This window comes from Anolis carolinensis, chromosome 4, assembly GCF_035594765.1.
Source record: "Anolis carolinensis isolate JA03-04 chromosome 4, rAnoCar3.1.pri, whole genome shotgun sequence".
NCBI lineage: Eukaryota > Metazoa > Chordata > Lepidosauria > Squamata > Dactyloidae > Anolis > Anolis carolinensis.
The window spans coordinates 65895074-65906982 of NC_085844.1; the positions used below are offsets into that span (position 1 = coordinate 65895074).

Below are 11909 nucleotides of genomic sequence, written 5' to 3' on the forward strand. Positions count from 1 at the left end.
GAAAACCCACTTTTCCCTCTCAAATCTGAGATGCTATCTTTAATTTAGTCACCAACAGTGAACTGATATAAATATCCCTCCCCCCCCCCTTTGAGTGCCGTTGAACACCAAGTCCATACTAGCTTGGCCTGATGTGAATTATGGCCCAATGCACCTGAATTGAGTACAATAAAGTCAATTTAGGGCTTCTTGTCACGCCCGAGGCAACGGAGCACCAAGAACCAGACGCAGAGGCCAATATCTATCTAATATCTTTATTAAGTAAATATATAAAAGTAATAAAAACAAGTGAAGAATATAGTTCAGAAGCTGACCTATCAAATGAGGTCAAATAAAGTCCAAAAATGTATTGTCCAATAAATGATATTAGAGTTCAAAGTTTTTTAATCCAATAACCGAAACACACACTATTGCCAAGCAATAGTGTGGGGAAAATGCCCAGAATCTTTGAAGTCCAAGGTAGCTTGAGAACAAGGCTGGAAACAAACTTGAATCATTAAACAAGGTCCGTGACTAGGAACAAGGCGAAACAGAGATTCTAAGAACAAGGTCCGTGGTTAAAACGAAGCTAGACAAATCTTGAATACTTGATCCGGAAGGCAAGGAACTGGGGTTGCGGACTTTGCGAAGTCCACACAAGGCTGGAAACACGAAGTTGCTTCTGGAGCTGCTCTGTTGACTCCGCAACAATTTTAACGTGCCAGGCACCTATATTGGGGTCTCGTTTTCCCACCAACGACCTCTTTCCCTAGAGAACGGGAAACGAAACCCAACTTTGTCCAGATGTGAAACTCCTTAGAATTTCCCAAGGGAAGCATGGCTAATCAGCCTGTTGTTTAGCTGCAATCCGTAAGCTCCTGCGAGTCTGTTCTCTCACTCCCCTGTCTGCAGAATAGGACTGTCTCCTAGGGAACGGGGGTGAGGAATGCCCAAGGTCTGTTTTACTGGGTTCTTGGGCGAAAACATCCGGCAGCTGGAAAGATTCCGGCTCTTGTTGAACCGGTGAAAACCCCATGTTTTCGTCTTCATCTGTCACGATGGCACTAGGAGCAGGACTACAAGGCCCATGAGGCATCACACTTCTCTACATCAATCAACCCCCCCCCCCAAAACACACACACACACACACACACACACACACACAGGCAGTCCACATGATGGCACTCCACATGATGCAGTAGTAAATATCTAATTTCCCATTTTGAAACAACTTAGCTCTACTTTAGGCAATGTCAAGGAATAGTCAGTGTTGTATTATGTCTGAATGGCATCAAATTGTTACATGTGTAATCCACTCTGAGTTCTTCAATGAGGGAGAGAGGGTGGAATATAAAACAAAGTAAGTAAATAAAATAAACTAATCTGAAGTTTCTTTGAAAGTCTAGAATATCCCTGGACAGTCTGGGCAGTTGAACCCTTTTCTTCTTGCTGGTCACCTGAGGGCCCTATTCTGACAGCAAAGGTGATTGTGGTGGCCAGGAGCTTAGACTGTGCACTGTGACTTAGTAGGAGCAATAGTGACAGCAAAACAGAGGAAATGTCAAATCAGTGGGGCTGATACATTCTTTATCTGTGGTCATTGTCCCAATGAGCAAGAGTGTATCAGCTAGATCCAGGGCTAACATGTCCCTGTGTAGAGAAGCTCTTCATGGTTAAGCAGTGCTTGTGAGTAGTTACCTGAGACCTCATTAGATGACAGGAGGTGGTGGTGGTGTCCTTAATGGCGAGGCATGGAGCCCATCATTTTGCCTTGCATTGCCCCATCTCACATTGCCAGCCAATGAGCAATCACATGGATGGAAGAAAATTGTGCACACAGTGCACGTGGCTTCCCTCCTTCATCCAGGCTTGGAGCTGGCCTCCCGTGTTGCCAGCTCCATGGGGGGAAGCCACGTGCACTACACGTGCACCAACTTTTCATCCATGTGACTGCCGGCCAGCTGGCAATGCAAAACATGTTGACGCAAGGTGAAGCAATGGCCACCGGCTACCGCTGGCCATCTGATGAGGTCCCTAGATGTAGTCATCAGTAACTGTTGTATATATATGACCATTGCTTAGTGACAACTGTGACACTATGGCATGATCGTAACTCACTCATCCCTGCCATGTACTTTGGCTGCATCAGCTGCATGGGGAGAATGCCAGTGAATGAAGCAACGGTGAATGGTTTGGGGAAGGGAGATTAGACCAGAAATGTATACTGAAGAGTAGTTGATAGAGAATGCTGGCATTCTTTGAATTCCTTATATACGGTAGAATATCTCTCTGTTCCTGGAGATATAACTTTCTTTAGATTTTGTATACTTCTTTTATTTCTTCAACTGAAATCTCAGAATTGAATAATTGTTTCTCTTCATCTTCTGATTTTGAGTGTAATGTTTAATCAAATCTAGCCTTGTTGGCTTCCTTGTACAACTTTTGCATTTTAATCCAGCTTTTCTTTCCTATCTCTTAAATATTTTCCTAGCCTTTTATTGAGTTTATATTGGGTATTTGAAATTCATTTTTATTAATTTATTTCCTTTCCACATTGTGAATAAATGTAATTCTTGTAGTTTTTCCTTAATCTTTTTATTTGGGCTTGGATTTGTACAATAACTTTAGTATGTTGTTCACTTTGTAAAGCTTCCAGTTCTTTAATTTTTTTTCTCCCCTCCCTAAAGTATTCTCCTTTTAAATTTTTCAAAATAAGATAAGGTGACTTCTTATTACTGTTTTAACTGTTTCAAACAGTTATTATGCTCACCGAAGTTGAGCCCCTGTTTTCATTAAAATAATTTTAGATTTGTTTGTTAAGTATTCCCTATCCTCCTTCCTCACTAAGACTGAGTTGTTATATATGTTATATATGTTATATTTTCAGGTTTTATTATTTTGTTCTGAATTAATTTCTATCTTAATTTGTATTGGGGCATAGTTCAAAATCTAAATACCATGTGTCTGTATGTTTTTTATCTTTTAATTAGTTAGATTCTCTTATCATTATGAAATCTATATGTGTGTATTTTATAGCTATTCGAATAATATGTGGGGTTGGTCTTTTTTTTAGCTAACTCAAATGTGTCCTTTAGTCCCCATTTGCTTATTTTAAATGTATTATGTTGGCTTATATCTATTACCTAGGTTAAAATCCCCTGTTAAGATAGCTTCTTCTTCATAGAAATTTTGAAGTATCTCCATAATTTTTTCTCAGTAATTGTATCTGACCCTTATTTGGAGAGTAGATATTTACTGTTGTCAACTTTTAATTCTCTACTTTAACTTTTAAGAAAATGTATTTCCCCTCCCTATCTTTAATTTGGTCCAGAATCTTTATACTTAATTTTTCCTCATTAAAATCACAGTTCCTCTAGATGTTTTGGTCCCTTTACCTTCAGGTACTGTTTCCCACAAATTGGAGTTCAGAAGTGGTCATTTATCTGATCTGCTCTTGTGTGTTTCTTGAATTCATAAAATATGACCCCTTCTGCCCTAGCTAACCTCTATAGTCTGTATTTTTAAAAATTTGAAGCCAGCCTGTTTACATTTTAAGGTCTCACCTTAAGATTAGCCATAATTCTCCAAAGCATGCCTTATTTGTGATCATGAAAATACTCTTTTTTATGATTATGTTGCTTCCCCCTCCACTATACATTAGAGACCTTGTTGTTGGGAGAAATCCTCCCTGTTTTCCCTCCTGCATCTAAACTCCTGTGTTTCCAAATTTCACCCCCACCCCTACTTTCATAAATATTCTTTGACAAGCTATATAAGTTTGCAACCCAGCCACCCAGACTCCCTTTTCCTTTACCTCTTTCAAGTTTACATAATTATCATAATTTATGGTTAATACACATTTACCATATTTCTAATCATTTATTTCCACACTTGACTCCCCCAATTGACTTCTTTTCCCTTTTTCTTTTGAAGATCACACCCTTCCAAACTTCCAAGAGTCTTCCCTGGATCCTCCTCTGACTCTTGGGAATCTGCATCCTTCACAATTCCCAACTACGCCATCAATTTTGCTCCTTCTTCTGGGTTTCTTGCTCTTTATCTCCTCCCATCTTTGAAGATTATAATTGTAGAAGATTATAACTGAAGGGTAACCTCAGGGTAACCTTTTTCGAACAATCTCTGGATAAAGGGAGTCATTTTTTTTTCCTTTCTTGAACTGTCCCTGAAGAGAAGTTTTGTTTTCTGATCCTTTGTAGATCAGTGTGGCAAAGCATATGCTTTGCAGATAAAATGTCACTGCTACAATATCTGCATCTCCAGTTGAAAGTCATAGTCAAAGTGATGTGCACCTCTACAGATCTTGGGAATCCACTGTCATATTTCCAGCAGACAACAGTGAATTAGATAGACTAAGATTCTGACCTGGTACAAGAGAGCTTTCTAAGTTCCTGTGTTCTCAAATCTAATCTTTCTGGTTATGTCCACTTCAAGTGCCATAGTTCCATCTTCCATGGTTCCATATACAACATCTAATGATATTAGCATTTATACTATATTATTGTAGTGCTATTATTTCACCTTAATTGCCATGGTTCCACCTTACGGAATCTTGAAGCTTGCAACTTGGTGAAGTACTTGGTAGTTCAGGGAGAGGCATTTAGCATTCTCTGGCTGAACTACTCATCTGATGAACATAGGATGGAATCATAGCCAATATAGTGAAAATCACAGTACTATAATTGTGTAATGTGAGTCGGCCTCGGGTCCAGAAAGGATTGCTAGTTTTTCATGACACCTGACCCTTTAATGCCAGTCTGACATGGAGAAGTTTAAAATAGAAGGTGAAACTTTTTCTACCACATCTCCATGCCAGGGAAACATTCTCCGATAAATGTGCCTGTGGATATGACTAGATGCACCTAAAGTCATGGAAAAAGGCTAACATAAAAGATGGCAGTTTTAATGAGAAACCCTGCTTAACCCAACTGCAATAAATAGAGACAGTGTAAGACTTGTGCCTAGTGGAGTACAGATGTTATATCCTACTGCAAAGGTAATATGCTTGCTTAATCCTGTGGTGAGAAAAATGAATACATTTTGCAATGGTGACAGCTGGCTGAAAACCTCATCATTATAATTATTGTGTTCTTGACTAACTGTTTATCATTTCAAGGGGTTTCGGAAGATGTGAAATTCTGATGAGTTAAATATAGGGTCAAAAAACAACCCTATTAACTGTCGTGTTCTATTTAGAAGCGTGTCTATTGTAGACACAAGCAGCCACTCCTTCCCCTGCAATTATTAGTTTTGTCTGTGGTTATTTTCTGTGTTCAATGATCACTACTATGAGATTGTCCATTATATATCCTAATGTATTGTGCTGATAGCAGCTTCATTGTTCAACTGTTTTCCTTCTTTTTTGAGGGATGGATGGGATGTTGAATTGAGCTGAGAACTCCTTGCAAAAATTAGCTATAGGGATGGAAAGAAATGTTTAAAATATTCAAAAATATTTGCAAAAAAAATTGTCAAGTGTCAAAAGCCCCAATGAGAAGAATCTTAGACTGGCATACATGTTTTTATTTTTAATATGGAAATCTTGCACAAAAACCAGTATTTCTACACCAAATACAGACTTTACTGAACAAGTAATAATATTACTGCATTGAGTCCAAACTGCAAATGTAATTTGAAAACTGTGGTTTTTTGAGGGCTTTCCTGAAGGAGGAAGACCATTTCTAAAAATATTGTTTGCTGCCTTTAAGAAGACTGTTAAAGTCTGACTGGAGGGGAGCCTTTGAATCCCCCCCCCCCCGGTCAGTGGAGACTAGAGATCTCATGAGACTGGTGTCAAAGCTTCAGCCCCTCGTCACTGTATTTCTGTTCAAGCAGCCAACCCACCCTCCCATCTTCAGTTCAGTATGAGTCAATGCTGGTTGCACTTGGACTGGATAGGAATTTTTTCCTTCCTTGAAAAGGGGGTGTGTGTTCTCCTACTCCATATTGCAACAGCTAGGAGTAAGGAATTTGAAGAGGGTGTCATAATTATGTATCACTGGCAAGAAGTGCGGGAGGACATGGAATGGTGTGCACCTTGGCACCCCTTTATGGGATGGCCTCTATAGGTTCTGGGGCTTAAGGGGTCCCCAAAATATTCCCTTTGGGGCTTACTTGGGGGGCTTACCTCTCTCCTATTGGGTTCTGGGGCGTGGGAGGGAGGACCCCAGGGATGGCCTTCCAATTATAACTGGCCGGGATAACAGACCATTGCTCTGGTGTGCCCCCAGGGTCAGGTTGGATTGGCAGGGTCAGGTTGGATTGGCAGGCATCAGAGAATGATGCCTGGCCTTATACAATTGCCCATGTTTTAGTGCTCTCCTCACCACAAGTTACTTAGTTGCATTTACTAGTTTTAAATAGCTCAATAAAATGTTCCTTTATTTCTTCATAATCTTGTGTCTGGTCTCTTTATTTTTCAGTGGGGATTCAATGCAGTTTGACACCATTTTAACTACAATTCTCCAATACTATGGAATCATGGCAGAACTTCCCCAAATTTCAAAAGATCTTCACAAATGGGATGAATCACCTTTGAAGGTCTGAGTCTGAAGCTCTGTCTATGCAACTAATTTTTTTGTGCTGAGAAAGGTTGACAACTTCTTTTTAATACCGGTATTGATATTTTTGACAGTTCTTCATCTTTAACAGATACATGCCAGGAACATACAATATGATCCTCTTCATTGCTAAAATCATTCTAGCTGCTGCCAGTTCTTGAAAATGTTGTTAGAATTATTCTGCCAATTCTTAAAAAAATATTTTTAAAAAATAAGTCTTTCAAAGATTTAGATCTTTTTTTATAAATAGTATATATAAATAAGTTGAGGTCTCAGTTTGGAACATATATTGTGCATGTGTGAGTACAATTTATCTCCCATCCCCTCAACCCACTTTTTTCCTGTTTATGCTCCCATCCCCAAAATAGCCATTTATTAGCTAGTGGAGGGAGAACAAAGAGCACAGTGTTCTTGTAGCTGGACACACAACAGTTACTTTGGGCACATCTACACTGACTGCTTACATCGATTTGGAACCAGTTTGTTAGAAACTGGTTTTATTGTCCTAATGATTAGATTGATATTTCTAGAACAAGTTTGAGGCTAAGAAAATGATTATATTAATCATAGAAGGCGGTCTCAAACCACTTCTGGAATCTACATTATCTGCAGCTTAATAGTTGCTTGGAGAATGCATTTTCTTTTGATTTCCTGGTGAGATGCACTCCAGAGGCATAGGAGCCAAAAACAAGAAGGGAATGTGATAGTTGGCAGTGGACATAATCAATGACCTGTCCCAAGGTGGTTTCTGCCCCCCTGCTGCCCAGCTATGCCATTGGAGCATTTTTTTGGCAGCCCCTTCCTCCAAATTATTACAAAGTACGGGCTTCATATTCTGTGACACTGATTTTGTCATGCAATGTGTTTTAAATTTGGGGCATGCTGATGCACATTAAAGGGTTTAAATCAAGAATTTTTTGTGCCTTTGCTTAATATACTTTACGGGCTTTAACCAATGCTGCAGCATGCTTTGGTGGCATGCATTTTCTAGCTGCCACAGCTGGAAGCATTTTGCTTCAAACTACATTATAGAGTCACTTAGATGAGCCCTTGATCATTAGGGACTTGGAGAGAGTAGTTGGAAAGTTCAGAGTATGCCTGTTGCTTTGTGTGCTGATTTAGGAATATAGTTTAATGTTTCTCTGGTGCTCTCCTTAATCTCTATTAGCCAGCTAGTGGAGAGTCTGGTGTAAGAGACATGTTCCATCAAAGGTTCTAATTCTGATTACCTTGAATTCTGCCAACATTCCTGAAGTGTGTTTGCTGTTTGAAAAACCTTCAGTATTTATAGCCTAATTCTGCATGTTGATCTGATTACATTATTTGTTACAACAAAAACTCTTGTGTTTGAAAAGTTTTGAAAGCAAGTTAGCTGATATCCCTCTCGAAAGAGAAAAAAATATGATACACTTTGGAAAATAATTGCATTTGAAAAACAGACCTAATGTTTGGAGGAAGATTAGACACACATACATGCACATTTCTATCCTTTTAAAGATATACAATAAGAAAAAAAGTACTTAGTACAACTTAAATTGAAGAGCTATAAACCCATGGGGGGGAGGCTAAATGTGTTTCCAAATGTGTGAACCATATGCTAGGTGACAGAAGGTTACTTGAGTGTTACTGACTCACTTTGCTATGTTATAATCAGAATCTAGTGCTGGCACCTTAGCAACTGCAGTTATCCTTATGTTTCAATGTATCACTATAGAAAGCATTTTAGATCTGTAGTGTGAACATGATATCATCTTAGTCACAAGGATATATTCCTGGGAGACAGTTTAGAATAGCTTGAATGAAAATATGCCAAGGAGTGGTGCCTTTCTTGTCAGAAGAAAATATTACAAGGAAATAACTGACTTCTTAAATATTTTACGTTAGGATTAATTTGAGCAAATAATTACTATTTTCTTCCTTCACATTTTATTCCCAGGGCGACCGAATATGTTAGGGAATCTGATTTCACAGAGAATTGTTTTGTAGTTAGTCTTTTTGATAAATGAATTATGTTATTCAATTTTTTATTATCCATAGTCACATTAATAGATCCATGAACGGAAAGATTTGTGCACATAGGAGCAATATGAATTGAGATAGGATTTGTACCCATGAATAAATATACTACATCTCACAAGAGACATCATCACAACTGACACCTTTCTTTTGCCTTTTGGCAGTGTCACTTTTTAAATTTTCTTTTTTTAAAAAAATAATTTTTATTATGTTATAAGTAATATTACAGTGAAATCTAGAAAAACAATAAGTAAAGGATAGTGAGGGAAAGTTGCTGTAGAATAAACAAAACAAAAAAAGAACAAAAGAGGAGGAAGAAAAAAAATCTAAATAAATTTTTAAAAAGGAAAAAATATAAAGGAACTTCCCATTGTCCTCTTAGGGAAGTACTTTTCATAGATTTTTCATCCATTGTGTTTCCCAGTTTTCCTTCTTTAGATTTTAGTGTTTTCATATGTCGAATAGGTCTATTATGAGAGTGTTTCCTCTGTTTCGAATAAAAGCGTTGAAACCAGACCAATCTGTTTTATCCTTGATGTCTTAATTTTAACATCAGGAGGGTCTAAATTCTGAACATAGCTGATAAGCAGGAACAGTGCCGATTAGTGCTTGGATAAGCAAATACCAACAAATACCAGGTGTTGTGGGTTATAATTCAGGGGAAGGAAATGGAAAAAACAACCTCTAAGTATCTCTTGACCTATTCAATGGGTCTTTTAAAATTGATGCACAGGTTGTCATTCTGCCTTTTTTCCCAGTTGAAGGTCATGACCCAGGAAGAGATGGAGGGATAGTGGAGCTGTACAACTTGGTTTTTAGATGATGCCACCAAGAACATTTTGCCTTCTTTTACCATTATCTGCAGTTTCATGGAGATGGACTTCTGGCACTCAGTGATCACCTGGTTAATGGAGTGAAAGTGACAAGATGCTTATGTGAAAATGAAGCTGCATTTTATGATCAGTATCAACTCACATAATGCTAATAAGCTGCATTTTAAGGTCAGCTAGATATCCATTGAGTATATCAGTTTTCATTCAATGTATGGGGCCTGAAATACACATACATTTGTATGACCTGTCTCTGCCTCTTGGGAGTTATAATACATAATTTGTAGTGAGTTTGATAGTATGAGTCTTGGCAGGACAAACTAAATTGTACTCCCTCATGGTGAAGAAAAGACTTAACATAAAACCTCTTCCAAACTAACTTAATTGTAAAAAGAAAAGTATTGATCCTGAGTCTTTTTCAAAGGAAATCAGTTACATAGACCCCATTGATATTTACTTGTGAGTAAAAGCATTTTGGACTGGACTGGAAGATGAGAGGGGGATTGGAGGTAAAAAGTTGTGTGATGTTGCTTCAGGAAAGCTGTACTAAAAAACCCCAATGTGCAAGGATCAAATCATGAAGATGAATTGAAAACATTATAGAAAAGTAAGAGTCAGTGTGGAGACAAAAAGAAAACAGGAGCATGAACAGGATTGCAGCATACAATGTTTCTTTACTCAAGCCGTGTATTGTATTGCATTGTTTGAAATTGGTGCAGCATTTAAACCTATCTCCAAACTGCAGGAAGCTAACAGCAGTTTCACAAGGAAATTGACACTGGATAGTGTGAAAGGGAGAAGAGCATTATTTTCATGAGCTACAAAGCAGCAACAAAGATGAAGGAAATCTTAATAATTGATGCTTTTCTTCAATCTGATTTGACCCTTGCATATCAATGATGATGATGATGATGATGATGATGATGATGATGATAACCTTTGGAGAGGTAGCAGGCTTCAAAATAAATCAAGAAAAGACCAAAATGTTAAAAAAAATCTCAAAGGAAAATAAAGATGAATTAGAAAAAAAGACAGGTATCAAAATAGTTAGAAAACTAAAATGCTTAGGAATTGAGATAGCAACAAGTAACGCCCAGCTGCTAAAGAATAATTATGAAAAAAATGGACGGAGATAAAGAGAAATTGAAACGATGGGACAACTTAAACCTCTCTCTGCTTGGTAGAATAGCAGTGGTGAAAATGAACATTTTGCCAGAAGTATTATACTTGTTCCAAACCATCCCAATTATCAGATCAAAAATGATGTTCACAATATGGGAGAAAGATATAAAAAGTTCATATGGTGAAACAAAAAAGCAAAGATAAAAGCCCAAAATTTAAAGGATGATAGGAAAAGAGGGGGACTAGCCCTCCCGGATCTGCAATTATATTACGAGGCGGCCACATTGGCCTGGGTGAAAGACTGGGCCTCCCTAGAGAAGAAGAAAATTCTGGCTTTAGAAGGGGAAGACTTACGACGGGGGTGGCACAGCTATTTATGGAAAGGGAAAATAAAGGTAGAAAAAAACTTTAAAAACCACTTTATTAGGGCAGCATTGATAAAAACATGGGATAAGTATAGCAACAGATTACATAGAAAAACTCCTATGTGGTACTCGCCACGCGAAGCATATCACAGAAGAGAAACCCCAAGCAAAAAGTGGATCACCTATAAACAGTTACTAACAATTAACAACCAAGAGGTCAAGTTAAAATCATATGAGGAGATTAGAGAAATTGACCCAATCATAAACTGGCTCAAGTACTGGCAGATCAATGAAGAATACAAGGAAGATAAAAAGAAAGGATTTGAAATTCAAGAATCATTTTGGGACAAAATTTTACAGATAGACAAAAAAATTAATAAAAAATATTATACAGACAATTACTTATTTGGGCAACAGAAGAAGAGCAAGTAAAGGACGTGATGGTAAAATGGGCCAGAATAGTTGGAAACATTATCAGCATGAGTCAATGGGAGGAGTTATGGATAAAGAAATTAGGGTATGCATATTCAGTGGCGATCAAGGACAATTGGTGTAAAATGTTCTACATGTGGTAATTGACTCCAAAGAAATTGGCATTATATAATAAAGGAAAAACGGATAAGAAGTGTTGGAAATGTGGAAAGAAGACTGGTACTTTCATCCACATGTGGTAGGAATGCAAAAGGGTAAAAAAAAATCTGGTACGAAGTGTATAAAAAAATGATGAAAATTCTACAAAAACAATTTGAGTTCAAACCTGAAATTTTCTTATTGGGAATTACAGATCCACACGTAGATAAATCACAGATAAATTTATATTTTATTTTACAACTGCGGCTAGAATTATATTGGCACAGAGATGGAAACTTGAGGAAACACCCAATACCGATCAATGGCTCTCTAAAATATTGGACATTATGAACATGGACATTCTTACACAAAAAATGGCCCAAGACAGAATATCAATTAATAGAACGGATTGGAAACCACTGATAGATTACTTACGAAAAGAAAAAATA

General features: G+C 37.7%; 1 long non-coding RNA gene across 2 annotated transcripts; it reads left to right on the plus strand.

The window, feature by feature from the left end:
* The first annotated feature begins 1523 nt into the window (after window positions 1-1523).
* On the plus strand, window positions 1524-9646 carry LOC134298936 (uncharacterized). 2 transcript variants are annotated; one of them, XR_010006060.1, is made up of 3 exons: window positions 1524-1665; window positions 6420-6537; window positions 9332-9646. It is a non-coding gene; the product is annotated as an uncharacterized LOC134298936 (long non-coding RNA). The 2 variants fall into 2 exon arrangements; XR_010006059.1 differs by lacking the exon at window positions 1524-1665 and adding an exon at window positions 2068-2162.
* The last annotated feature ends 2263 nt before the right edge of the window (window positions 9647-11909 follow it).